This window comes from Trichosurus vulpecula, chromosome 6, assembly GCF_011100635.1.
Source record: "Trichosurus vulpecula isolate mTriVul1 chromosome 6, mTriVul1.pri, whole genome shotgun sequence".
NCBI lineage: Eukaryota > Metazoa > Chordata > Mammalia > Diprotodontia > Phalangeridae > Trichosurus > Trichosurus vulpecula.
The window spans coordinates 254,903,243-254,918,085 of NC_050578.1; the positions used below are offsets into that span (position 1 = coordinate 254,903,243).

General features: G+C 35.5%; 1 pseudogene; it reads left to right on the top strand.

Annotated features, from left to right (window-relative positions):
• The first annotated feature begins 984 nt into the window (after positions 1–984).
• LOC118854966 lies at positions 985–1,942 on the top strand (annotated as a pseudogene).
• The last annotated feature ends 12,901 nt before the right edge of the window (positions 1,943–14,843 follow it).

A 14,843-nucleotide genomic window follows, 5' to 3' on the forward strand; every position in this document is an offset into this window, starting at 1 on the left:
GGTATATTCCCATCCACAAGTGCTTGGAGAATACCTTCTAGGTTCTTATTTTTGTAACAGCAAGTCTCAAAGTGAGGTCTGAGATCCTTTCAGGGATTCCGTGAGGTTAAAAATATTTTCATAATACTGATGATTTCATTTCCAATACAGTAACTATCAAGAGATGTAATCCACAAAGACAAAAGCTCTTTGGGATCCTCCAATAATTTTAAAGCATGTAGAGGGGTCCTGAGATCACAAAGTTTGAAAACTACTGCTACAACATGGAGTATTCCTTCATTTCTCTAAATAAAGGCAAGGTTCAAATCCCAGCTTTGTCCCTTATCAGATGTATGACAGAGCAAGCCAGTTCCCTGCTCTTGGCCAATTTCCTTCAATGGAAAATCGAAGGGGTGGACTAAATGTTCTCTAAGCTTCTTTCCAGTTATGCTATTCTGTGTGCTGAGCTCTACCATTCACTGTCTAAGCTGCCTTCCAGCTCTTTCTGTGCTAAGATCCCTTCCAGCTCTGACATTCTGTGTTCTAAAATCCCTCCTAGTTCTGACACTCTATGTTCTAAGGTCCCTCCCAGCTCTGGCATCCTGTGTTCTAAGGTCCTACCAGCTCTGACATCCTATGTTCTAAGGTCCCTTCTAGCTCTGACATCCTGTGTTCTAAGATTCCCCTCCAGCTCTGATGTCCTGTTTTCTAAAGTACCTATCAGCTCTGACATTCTGTATTCTAAGATCTCTTCTAGCATTTTGTTCTAAAGTCCTTCCCAGCCTCAGTGCTCCAAGGCCTGAGACTGGCATCATTCTCAGCTTGCTGGAGCCATTGCCCCAGAAACCCCCATCCATGACATCCCCCCTCCCCGGGCCACTGTCCTCTCCCCAATGTAGTTCCTACATTGTCCTGGATGTTTGGGCTAATTTTTCAGGGCAAGAAGAGGATGGGGCCCACTGGGGAGGCTTGCTACTGAGGAAGAGCCTCCTTGAGAAGCTCAAGATGATAGAAGCACTGGTAACAACTGAAGCTCAGAAACTGCTGCACCAGCTGAATGCTCTGTTGGAACAGGAGTCCAGATATCAGCCAAGGGTCTGTGGCTTGAGACCAATTGAATCTGTTCATGATAATGGCCTTTGGATGATGGCAAGACTGGGAGACTTTGAAGTGGAAGACCTTCTTAGCCTGACTCAGTTCTTTGGTTTTGACCCAGAGACTTTTTCTCTAGCTGTGAATTTACTGGACAAATTTCTATCCAAATGAATGTATAGCCCAAACATTTTGGATGTGTGAGATTAAGTTGCTTCTATCTGGTTGTGGAATCGACAGAGGAAGAGGGAAATGTCTCGTTAGCCATTGTTTTGGTCAGAATAAACTAATGCAAATTCACAGTTTCTGATGGGATGAGAATGGAAAAGATTGCATGAAAGAAGGTATGTTGGAAAGTCAAAGCTCTATTATTGACTCATTCATGGAAACTTACCATTTGAAAGAGAAGGAAACTGAGTTTTGAAAGACTGGAAGCTTAACTTAAGGCATGCCACTGTAGGATTATGTTTTCTAAAGTAAAGCTTTCTGTATTGGCATTGTCCATGATTGCACTGGAGTTTCAAGAACAGAAATTTATAGAGTTGACAGGAGGAATAGAATGTCTTCAGCAACATTCCAAGATAACTTACAGAGATCTGACCTTCTGGCAGGAACTTGTAGCAAAGTGCCTAACTGAATGCTCATCACGCAAGTGTTCTAAACCAAACATTCAGAAGTTAAAGTGGATTGTGTCTAGGCTTACTGCACAGTAGTGGAAGCATAGTATTACAAAATCACTCATCTTCCGACAATCCCTGAAATGGGTCTTAATAGGATTCTTACGGTGAAGAAATTCAACTATTTTGAAGGCTTCCTTCACATCAGAACTGTGGACTCCAATATTAGAATGGATTTAAGCTGTGAAGCCTGAAACATAGCAACTAGGTTAGCACTGATGTTTTCAGACATGAAGGAAAAACAGGCTATAGTTGGAAATTGATACCTGTATTGCACTTGGAAATGTGTTCAGGACTAAATTATGATCCTCGTTGAAGCATGTTTGTAAGAACTAAAACTCAGATGTGAAACTCTAATATAGAATAAGGGTGGGAAACTATACTTTGAATTGACAGCTAATAGTGATCCAATCCAGTAGTATCTGGATTGGTATACTGATTATAGGTAGTATTGATGGCAAGGTATGATTGACTTTAATTAACGTTATTTGAATTTTACTGCAAGTTCCTGTCAAAACAGATCAACTTGAGAAAAATGGTATGATGCATTGTAATATAGTCAGGGTTGCTAGTTTTTGAGGCAGTACAAACAACCTTGTTAAAGCTCTATATGACTAGATAATCCAGTAATTCTAAAGATTTCTTTTCATTTGGCATATTTTTCATTTAAATTTTATTCTAAAATTCTATTAAAGTTGTAGACAGACATGTTAAATTCAAGCAATCTTCAACATTATCTTAGGGGATAAAGTTTTATATAGAATGATTTTTACCTCACTATCTAGCCCCTTAGAAAAAAACTTAATTCTATTGTATAAACAACTCTCATACTTTACCAATCTGAAACCTCAGCTGTGCCCTACTAAAACAACATATGCTAATGCTAACACTCTAGAGCTTCTAAATAAGGATTATTGTTGGTATGAAACTGGACCTTTAGCATAGAGTTTGTATTTAAAAGCGATACCCATGGAGTATGCCATTGTCATAATGCTCCTATAACAATTCAACTCAGAGAGACTAAAATAACTTGACTATCCAGATTCAAGTAAGCAACAATTTAATTGACTAATTATGCAACAGTGTAGATTAATGAATATAAATTGACATATACGGCTGGGAAACATATAGTTAATCAGTGCAATATATAGCTTAACTTCCACAATAGCTATATAACTATAACTAGTTGACATTATTTTGGCGGGGGGGGAGCCAAACTTCCCTTTAAAGATAAACCAAAGAACCACAGTATGCCTCGTATGTCTTGTGCTTCATTTTGTAAAGCATTTTGCAGATACACTCTTTAGTTTCTCCTAAACACCTGATTCATTGAAGAATTTCCTTTCTAATTCATTAATGCAAAATTAAGTTGGGCTAAAGTAAGCTAACAAAGTACCGTTATTTTCTGGTACTAAGGAAGTGACCCTTCAATAAAACTATTGAAATGTAAAGTCCTTCCCAATTATGACAGTCTATGTTTTCAATTTACTTCTAGTTCAGATATTCTATCTTCTGTTTCAAGTTCCCTTTAAGCTCTGACATTCACTCTATGTTCCATGACCAGTTTACTAACCCACAAATTAAAAGGAGTATAGAATAGATGCTCTATAGCCCTTTCCAAACCTAACCGTCCATAATGTGGATGAAAATATCCCAGGGCTTCTGAAATGTACCTTCCTCATCCAGTGAGTGAAGGCAGGTCAGAAAGTTAAGACAAAATTTGGTGATGAGACTACACTAGCCTATGTCAGCCCTGAATCTTCTGCTTGTGGACAGGTTGGTGAATTTAAGTGGAAAAGGGAGGTGATGAGTTTGATCATTTAAGAAAGACAAAACAAAAATCACTAAAAAGTGCAAGAAGAGAGCATGAGGAGCCTGAACTATGCTTGTCTTCAACAACCAAATTCACCAAAACTTTGCACCCTATCTAGGGCTAGCAATTTCATAAGATTACAGATTTATACCTAGGAGGGACCTTAGAGACCATCAAGTCCAACACTTTAATTTTATAATCATTTTTTCTAGCATAAACATTCTTAGAAAAATCTGAGAGCTCATGTTTGATATAATTGAAAGAGAAGGAAACTCAAGTTGACAGTGTTATGCTCCACAAAATAATAGAAAATAATTTTTAAAAAAAATAGAGGATATAATAGAATGGAGGACCTAGGTTCAAATCCTGACTTTACTATTTTGTAGGTAGGTGACCTTGGGCAGGTTAGTTAACTCTTCTGGACCTCATCTGGAAAATAATGGCATCGTACTGGGATAAAGATAAGGGACATTAGACTAAGACCTTCCATCACCAAATCAATGCTTCTGACAACCTATCACCTATTACATTAGTTAGCAATTAACTAGCTTTATCACTCTGAAATAATCATTTAACATTTCTTATCAAAGTTACTTTTTAGAAAGGGACAGATATTTATATAAATAAGCAACAAAACTGGGGGGCAGAGAAGAGCCAAGGAATGGGATCCCATAGAATTAACTCTTTCTGCAATATTTTCTTTCAGGTAAGAGGAGAACCAGAAGATAAGAGAGAACTTTTTCATCCATACAACCCTCTGGTTTTGAGTACAGGCAGCCCAGCCCGAATGGTATTTGTCAATGTCCTTGTGAAATATACATCTGAGGGAGTTAATCTGGATGGAGTATGTCCAGTGCACAACATAATAATTACCTGTGTACTAGACAGATAACCAAATGACAACTAAACTTGGAAGATATGGGTTCTCAAGAATGAAAATAAATAAATTCATCTCTTGGGACCTTTAACCATCACATATCTGCTGAGATTTGAAAATAAACCAACCTCTGCAAACCTCAACAAATAATTTTTAGTCAGAAAAATAGGAATAAGATGGCTGCAATGATTTAGACTGCCTTAGACTACCATCCCCACAGCACTAAAGTATGCAGGAAATTTGAAGGACTATTAACAATAGATGAAGCTAAAATACATTGAAACTAAAATGGACTTTGAAAATAAATCAGGACCACAATTGTCCTTGGTTCCCAAGCACATCATCTTTCCTGCAATAGAGAGTTAGAAGCATGGTATTTAAACCAAGAATAAAGTTAAATTACTACAAAACAAAAGGCTTAATAATTAGCACATTTCACCTTCAAATATTGACTTGGGAAAGACAGTTTTCATAGAATTATTGTGATTATTTTGGTTTTTTCCCCCAAGAAAGACTGAACCACTTAGAAAAATGAAATGACAGTTATGATTCTTTCTACTTAACAAAACTGCAAGGTCAAAAATCGGCTTCCCCAAATTGCTAAACAAGTATGATAAAAGAGTAAAAAAAAATAAAACTATTACCACCCCAAAATCAACTATACTAAGTGAATTTGGTAATGTAATAAAAAAAAACCAGCAAAAATGGCTTCACTAAAGGAATAGAGTAACAGTAAAAAAAATTTTTAGAACAATTAAATTTTGTTTTAATTTAGCTTTTAAAGATCTGTATTAGCAATTTGTAAAATTAAAATCAACATAAATAAAAGCATTTTTGAAAATTTCAAGAGTAGGACTATTCTCAAAAATTAAGCAAATTACTAATTATCAGTTTCCTGACTACTGGTTATTATTGAAATAAGCATCATTTTATCCTTTTTAATTTGTTGTATCATTTCTCATCAGAATAATTTGCAGATAACACTTCTAATACCATATTTTAGAAGCTCCAGACCCTTTCACAATAAATAAGCAAATTGCAATTTATTAATTTTAAGATAGACTAGGCTTTATGCAATATACTTTAGATTTTGGATGTCTCCATTTTAGAATTACACATGCAGGAAAAAAAGCTTAATAGCCATTTGGTTTCTTGTACATATAAATTGGATTGCAGGTTGCTGGTTGTTGGGATCTTTTTTCTTCTTTTTTTTTGAGGACAGTTTTAAAAAGAAGCAACAGAACAGAAAACAGGAAAACACTGAAAGTTAAATTGCATCATTTTTACCAAGTCAGAACATTTCAATGATGGCAAATTGACAACTAATAGAAGTCCATTTTCCATTGAGCCTAATTATGTGAGTTCCTATCATTTTTAAAAATGAGAAATAACCATAAATTCAGAACTTGGGTTTAATCCTCCAGTATTTAGTCTGTTTAAGTAGAAATAGGATTTTTTTATGTTCTTCCTAAATTTAAATATTACCATTTTTATAGTTTAACATTAAGCAATAATTAAGCTGTTCTATTACCAATTTATAAATTCTCCTACTTGAAAAGAACCTTTCATTAGGAATATTTTAAACTCTGTATTTGCTCTGGAAAAAAAAAACAACTTAAATACCTTATGTTTGAATCAGTAAGGGTAAGATCAGTTTGCCTGCACTGAATCCATGGGGTTATTTTCATGAAAATTAGGCAATTTCTTAAAATACCTAAAAGCCCTTGTCTCTGGTAGCATTTGTCATTTTCATTCATTTTAAATTCTGGAAATATCATATAGTTATATAGCTTTGTCCCTGGGTAGTACTGATTGTCTTCTTTAACCTTAAACTCTGAAAATATTGTATAGTTATATAGCTTTAGATTTTTTTAAAAATTGGGTTCTTTTTTTAAGGAAAGAAACAGACCCCAGAAGACTGTCTAATTATTTAAAACATATTGGAAAAGTCTCTGTTAACCATAAATAAACTCATTTATTTTTCTAAATAGAAAGGCTATTGAATCCCTTTGCCTATATTTTTGGCAGTTCCAAAATTGGTCAATATGAATGGTTTAATTATATTTGAGAAATCTGGCTAAAAGTATCAGGGATTTATGTTTTAGCTTAATTCAAAGTCATTTCCCCCTTAGACTTATAAATTAATAAATTTTTATTGAGAATACAATAGAATTTAAAAATTCTGTTTTAAATTGATTTTAAAATACAATTGAAAAGTTAGATAATTTAAGGCTCATATTTGATTAGAAGAAAAATCTCTAATTTATTTGTTTATTTGTACATTTTAAACACTGGGAAAAATCCAGATTTTTGCATTTGGATATATGTTATATATTGGAAAAATACTGTTCTGTCCAGTATTATTAAAATGTGAAATATGTGTATGTATAATGTATATATAACATACATATATACACATACCTTCTTTGTATTTGAAAATGCATATTTAAGGAATAGATTTGTGTTTTGATAAAAAAAGAAATTAACTAGCAGTAAGAAACAAAGCCATATTACATAAGTAAGATTTTATTCTCATGCTTTTTAGGATATTAGCCCAAAGAATGAATTTCAAAGCAAAAGGATCTTTTGATTTTGTCTAGTTCTCACTATTTTTATGGGTAACATTACTAAAATTGTCTTCCTCTTCAAATTTTTCCATTTGCCAACTCTTGGATTGAAATAACAGCAGCTGTAGCTGACCAGAAGCCTCCTTTGCTGCCCAGTTTTGCCAAGAGAATGGTAAGTTTTCCTTTGAATATTTCTTTAGAAGCAAGAGTAAATGCAGTTTGGTAGGATTGGGGTTTTGAGGTTTGTTTGATTATTTGATTTCTATAGCTATGCTTGTTTATTGACATCAATATTAAAAAAAAGTATGAGGGGAAAAAAGAAAACAGTTTGATCTAACCACATAGGATGAAGAGAAATGAGGTACATGGAAAATAAGACCCACTGGAGAAAAAGACTTTATCAAGAAAACTTGAATACAATTTTAATAAATTAAATCTGTGACTATATCTAATTTAATGGAACTAGAATATGTATAATTTTTAACATTAATAGCAAGGTAACCAGGAACAGCCAAATTTTAAAAGGTGCTAATGGCAGGCATGACAGGTTTCAATTGTTTCAAACATAGACATGTTTGGCATCAGAGAAACAAAAAAATCTGCCTGGATGATTTTTAAAAAAACCTTTTAACTACATGTTTTTGCATGTATAGATAACTTCTCTTCCCTATTGATAGTGACACAATAAACAGATAGGAAAATGTTTATTTCTTCTTGAATTTGATCTACTAAATGTCTTAACCCTTAAAAGGCTCGTGTGTCAATTTTAACTAAAAATAATATTTTTAAAATAGCAGCACTACATTTTGCTTTTAAAATAAATGGAATGCATAGTTTATTTGTGAAAATGTGGGTTTATAATTTAAAAATAAATTCCTAAGAATATCATACCCAGCCAAAGATTGAAATGAAATTATCAATTATACTATTTTATTATTGTATGATATTCTGTACCATTCTTTGGGTACTCCTGAAAAGTATTTCTTTGTAGGATAACCATTTTAGATTTATTAATGGGCAGTTTTTAAATCAGGAAGGCCTTTTAAATCTTTGCAGCTTAAAAAAAACCTTAAATTTTAAAAATCATTTGCATAAATTCTAACCTCTTAAAATAATTTTCAATACCCATTTAAAATTACCTTGGTCATTTCCCCCTAAAATAATATTGCTAATTAGTTTATATCCATTAATTAGATTGAAAGATACCAATGCAAACTTCTTGAAATGCTCATTTTTAAAATCCTGGTAAAGAGGAAGTCTTGATCATGCCTAAAGGTATAAAAATGTATCCTATGTTCTAGAAGTTGGCATGTAAATTAAATGGACTTTTATTTTCCAGATATTTTCTTTGATCAAGAATTTTAAAGTTATCATTATAAAAATTTGCTAGATTTTATGTTCCTGCTTTTAATATTGATAATAGTAGCATTTTATTAAACTCCATTAGCATCTTTGCAGAATGCATTGGTTTTGTAGCACTTTTTAAATATCCACTAATTTTTTTGAGCCCTTCTATGAGGAGGGAAATAGCATACAAGTGCTGCTTTTAATTGTCCAGGGATATAGATTAAAGAGTCCTTTCCTTCTATAGGTAAATGCAACTCTCTCTTTTCTCCTGGCTAGCTCCATATGTCTTAATGCTGTGGGTTTGCTACCTTTTTGTGGAGGAAGGTTCCATTCAAAACTTTCTTATGTTTAACCCTCCCCCCAAAGAAAAATGTTTCTTTTGGGGGTATTCTTGCATCCCCACTGATGTGGTCATTGCCTAGTTCTTGGGAACTATGATCTCATCACTTTGGAACCCAAATAATACAGAAAAACCTCTGGTCTTCATTGCTTTTCAGCCTTTTATTTAATCCATAGCTCAGCCTCCCTATGGCCTGAAAATATTTTTAATCCTTAAGTTGTATTAATCATGCAGATGGGTGCTGGCTCACAAATCCAAGGCCTAAAAGAAATCAGATGGTTTGAAAATACATGGAAAATAAGACCCACAGCCCAACTATTTCTGTAGGTTATTGCATGTGGGCAGATTCATTTGTGACACTATTTCAATGAGAATTAATTAGTAGGAAGGACCCATAAAAATGTGCCCCATTTAAGACTTTGGCCAGTAAAAAAAAAAAAAAACAAAACACAAAGTCATTGGCATCTATCTGGAAAGCTATGTCATTTGCTTCTTAAGATATTAATTTGAAAGCTATTTTGTACATACATAACCAAGTGGAATTCATGTTGGTTGGGGGAATCTATACTTAGGGAAATGCTTTTCTTCTTTATCTGATCTCTATGATTTGAACTCTAAAGTGTTCTAAAATGGCATTGTTTAACCAAATGGTACTCGGTTGTATAATGAATCAACGAACAGATACCAAAATTTTTATCCATCGTGTTTATTTCTCTGCTTCTGGTTCCATCTCTGGTTTCAAGTTGTGGTTTTGGTCTTGGATTCTGGTTTGTGGTTTGTTTGGTGGCAGGGGCTTGGTCCAGACTGGTAATTAATTGTATAGGAGTGGAGATCTCCTGATGTGCTTCAGCAATTCATTTGCAATATAGACTGGATAATCACCTGGGGCATGGAGAGTGACTTGTCCATGGTCCTGATAGCTAATATGTGTTAGGCAGGCCTTGAACTCAAACCTTCTTGGCCCAAGTTTCCCTTCTATCCAGTACCCCACGTTGCCTCTCTTTTCATCGACATGATTTCCAATGAGCACCATGAACTTTTGTAATGTCATATGACCAACTAATCTAAATATTCAACATCACAAATTGAAGCAGTTTAAGAATGGCATACATTCTGATTAATTACCCATGTAGTTCACCTCTATAAACATATCCTACACAATGGCTGGGTCTTGGTCTGTAAGTGGTTGAAACTTGAATTTATTAAGCATTTACTATGTAATAGGCACTGGGCCAGCCACTGAGTATACAAAGAAAAAAGAAAACAGCCCTTGCCCTCAGGAAGCTTATGTTGTACTTGAAGAGACACACACGTACACAGAGAAGGAAATGTGAAATATAGACAACATTTTGGGAAGTGGAGAGAGAGCACTAACCCTTGGAGACCTCAAGAAAGAACTCAGATAGGAAGTATTTAAAATTTCCCTGGTGGACATTTCCCAGCCCTGGTGATTTTCCTCCATATCATTGGATTTATATCTGGTACTACCCAAGGAGTATCTGGCCAGTAGGTTGGATCTGGAAGCAAATGGTTTTTTTCTGTCCATACTACAGTTGTTTGTTGTATAGTCATTTCAGTTATGTCTGACTCTTTGTGACCCTATGGATCTCTGTCCATGGGGTTTTCTTGGCAAAGAGACTGGAATGCTTTGCCATTTCTTTCCCCAGTGGCAAATAGAGGTTAATTGACTTGCCCAAGGTCACACAACTAGGAAGTTTCTGAGACTGGATTTGAACTCAGGTCTTCCTGACTCCAAGCCCAGCACTCTCACCACTAGCTGCCTCAACCACACGGTACTGTGTTCTAAAATATTGCTCTGTCATAAAGTGGTTTAAAAATGCTGCTGTTAAGTGGATGCTGTATATATTACCTGGATTTGGATGTTGCCAATTCAGATAAAAACCCCTTGTAATCATGAAACTCCTTGGGCCTGGATGGTGTTCCCAAAATTCCCTTAATTGTGCTGAGTGGTTCTGGGTGGTTTTGTGTTGATGAATGCTAAAATATCAAGATAGTTCTGGTAGGGTAATGTTAATGTTAATGAGATGGTAGCCAATAGTGTTTTAAAAAATTATCATGTGGTAGAAAAGATGGGTCCTGTAATGGAAAGTCTGTAAGATTTTCAGGCAAAGGATTCTTTTTGTTGCTGTTGCTTAGTCATGCCTGACACTTTGGCTACTTGCTACCTGTGTGATTTGGGACAACTCATTTTATCTCTCTGGATCTTAGTTTCTTCATCTGTAACAGGAGAGACTTGGGCTAGATGTTATCTAAGGTGCCAGCAAGCTCTAAATTTATGATCCTATGAATAATATAATCCTAATGGCCTTGAATTTTTTTCCTGGCCATTTCAAGAATGAATCTGGCCCATGCTTTAAACTTGGTGCAAAACAATAACTGTGAGGGGAAAGTACAGTAAAGCAATGAACTAACTATGGGTAGAAGGAGAGTACCCAACCACCTTTGTCCTTTGTGTTTCTGTGAAGAAACACATGGCATCTTAGAGAGTCTAGCTCTGTGATGACCCAGCAAAAGTAACCAAAGAATGCAAAATTAATACCCTAATTAATATTTTACTTTCATTTAAGTTATGTGAGTGGGGTCTTTAGACCTCAAGAAGGGAGGCAGGTTTTAATCATCCTTCTTTTTTGGAAAAAATGGTCCTTTATTTCTGAAAATGGGGGCCACTTGCTATTTAAAAATAAAGCTTATATTGGGAAATAAAGGAGGCAGGAGATCCAATTGAGTTAGGAGATAAGCTGTTGTTGTTGAGTTACTTTTTAGTCATGTCTGATTCTTTGTGACCCCATTTGGGATATTCTTGGCAGAGATACTAGAGCAGTTTTCCATTTCCTTCTCCAGCTCATTTTACAGATGAGGAAACTGAGGCAAACAGGATTAAGTAACTTGTCCAAGGTCATAGTAAGTGTCTGAAACTGGATTTGAATTCGTCTTCCTGACACCAGGTTTGGCACTCTATCCACTGGGCCACTAGCTGCCCAGGAGATATGTAGTAGAATTTTTAGTTTTAAAAAGACCCTCTTTAAGTCTGTGTCTGTAGAAACTTTGGTAGAAAGAATGACATCAGGAACATGGCATTTTGGATTCTCTTTAGAAGGGAAAATGAGGTAGTGTTTGCCTAGACTACTTCAGAAATTGACAGCAGGTCAGTTGTAATTAGAAATCTGTAAAGGATTTTGTTTCTCAATGTCTTTCCCTTAAAGTCCCTCTGAGAAAAATTTTTTCATGTGGTCAGTGAGTGGTGAATTCTAATTGTCTCTCCCTGATCCTATTTCATAAAGAAGAGATATCCATGTGGCTGGGATTATAAATCACAAAGATTCCAAACCAGGCCACTATTTGAATTGTAGACAGAATGAACATAGAATGAGTAGAAAGCTGTACTGCCTCATTCTACCCTTCTGTCGATCATATTGCTAATTTCTATGCATCATAAAGCCCTAGATACCCTTCTAGTCACTCTGCATATTCTTTGGTGTTCTATCCAGTCCAAAATATCACGTAAATCCATAGGAGAGCAGTTAGAAGTTACAGACAGGTGTGCCAGCTATTGTGCTGGTCACTGGGAAAACTATAAATGAAATAGTCCCTACCCTCATTCAGTGCTTTTTAACACATACTTAGCCAGGTTCTCTTCTTTAATATGCATGGGAAATAGGTTACTCAGTGACCTTCTATTTTCCTGCTTGTCCTTCTTGTCAGGACACACCTGGATGGAGAGAGGAATGGCTAGATGCCTATTGGTTCATAACCTATATATGGCTGTTGGCCTGTGGTTATTGTTTTCCTTTTTGTGGATTCTATGGATGAGAGAATCCTTCCTCCTTCACTTCTTGGTAGAATATAAGCACTTTGGGAATATGGACTTCATTTTATCTTTGTATCAAAGTAGCATATAGTAGGTGTTCAATAAATGCTTGTTGGACTTAACTGAATTGAATCTAGTAGTCCAACCATCCTACATTCCTTCTAGGCCACATAGGTACACACCTTCTGTGGTATTCTGACAAAAGGGAAGAGCTAGGCTTGGCAAGTAGGACTGGAAAGTGTCCAATGTTGCTATTTTGTTATGTTGGGAATTAGAGTGCCAAAGATTGCACATTGAATAACTGGTTAGGGTGAATTCTCTAATTTCAAAATAGGCTGTAGAACAAAGTCACTTTCTTAGAAGAAATTTTTTTATGGTTACCTAAGCAAAATGTCCAGTTACAGTGTTCACTAAATGCTTAAGTACGTTATCTAGGGAGATGAAGCCAAACTGTTAATAAATATTATTGTCTACAATGAATGCCCAGCTGCATATCATAAGATCATAGATCTAAATGTGGAAGAGATTTTAGAGGTCATCTGGTTCAATATCTTTGTTTTCCAAACGAGAAAAAATGAAAAGCTATGACTAGCCCAGGGTCAAATTGATAATAATTATCAGAGATGAAATCTGAACCCAGGACTTTTGACACCAGAACCAGCAGTCTTTATTTCTATCATCTGCCCATCTATTCATACATATACAGTTATCCAGGGACTATTTATCTTCTTTGAGAATGATCCAAGACCTTTTCTTCTCTCATTCTTTCTACCTGCCTTTTTGCTATTCTAGGAGTTATTGGCCACTAAACCAGGTAGGGATAGAAAGAAAAGGAAAAGGTACTGGAAAAGATTCGGGGTTGGAGATTTATCTTTAAATTCTGGTTATGTATGGGATCCCATTACATAAGATACTAAAATGTTGGTTACTTTGGTATAAATACTGTATCTGGCTTCCATAGGAAAATTATATGCTAGAATAGATAAGAGGCCTGGACTTGGACTCAGAAAGACCTAGATTTTAGTCTTGTCTTGATACATGCTAGCTGTGTGACCATGGGCAAGAAACTTCAATTCTTAGTACCTTGGGCAATTTGCTAAAATTATAAATTACAGTTGAATTGTTGGCCTGTATTAGTGGAAGACATTTCCAGACCAGGAGTTCTCTCTTAGAACAAAATCACAGATGCAGGTGAAAAGAAAGATGCTTCTGTAACTATGTACAAAGCATGGTGGCATGATAATGAACAGAGGGGCCTCTTAAGGGAGAAAGTACATGTTTTATTCAAGCTACTCTTTTCTTAGTTTAAAAAAATAGATTTAAGTGGAATATCTGATACTTTTGTTCCTCTGTGAGGTTATAGTTATCTTTTTTTTTTCAAGAAGAAAATCCAAATGAGTTGGGCTCCCAGAGAAACAAAATGTCTCTTCTTTAGCAAAGCTCAACCACATGTGAATCAATAAAATAACATACTTTTAGAAAAATAAACCATAGAACATTTTTTAAAGGAGCTTAATGGATTTAAGTGGGAGGAAGATGGAGAGGAAAGAGAGTTGCTTGGGTATTTCTGGCACTGTTCTGGTTCGAGATGGCTCTTTCATAATGGCCTTAAGACAGAACAGGAGCTAGAGCAGTCTCCCCCCTCCCAAAAGAAAGGACCAGCACACCTTACTCAATAAAACTGAGTTAGAGAACCTCTGATCTGGAAAGGAACTCAGAGATCAGCTAGGCCAATCCACAACTGAAAAGGGATTCTCTGACTAACATCATCATCACCATCATTATCATCACTGGCATTTCTATGGTGCCTTAAAGTTTGCAAAATACTTTACAAATATGCTCTAATTTAATCCTCATAGCAGCCCTTGGGGAGGTGCTATCATTATTCTCATTTTACAAATGAAGAAACTGAGGCTGAAAGAGGTTAAGTCTGGTCTTAATGATTCCACATCTAAGACACAATCCACAGGGCTACCTAGGTGAGGACATCTGCAACAAATGGTCCAATCAGCTCCTGCTGGAAGATCTGTACGAAGATGAATCCATTATCTCTTCTGCAATCCATTTTACTTTGGGACAGTATTTTTTTCCTTCTCTCTAGCAGAAATCTTCCTTAGCTCTGTCCCATCAGTCACTTTTCTATGAACAGTTGCCTGTACTTAGAACTAAAGAAGAAGGATTAAGGAACCTGGATTCTCAGTTTTATTCTTCTTAGTTCTTCCAGAAGGACAGAAATGACCCTTTGCTTCATTCTCTCCAGTAATAATCATGAAAATCAGGGTTACGTGGCACTACCCTTGATAGGTGAATAGAAGGCATGAA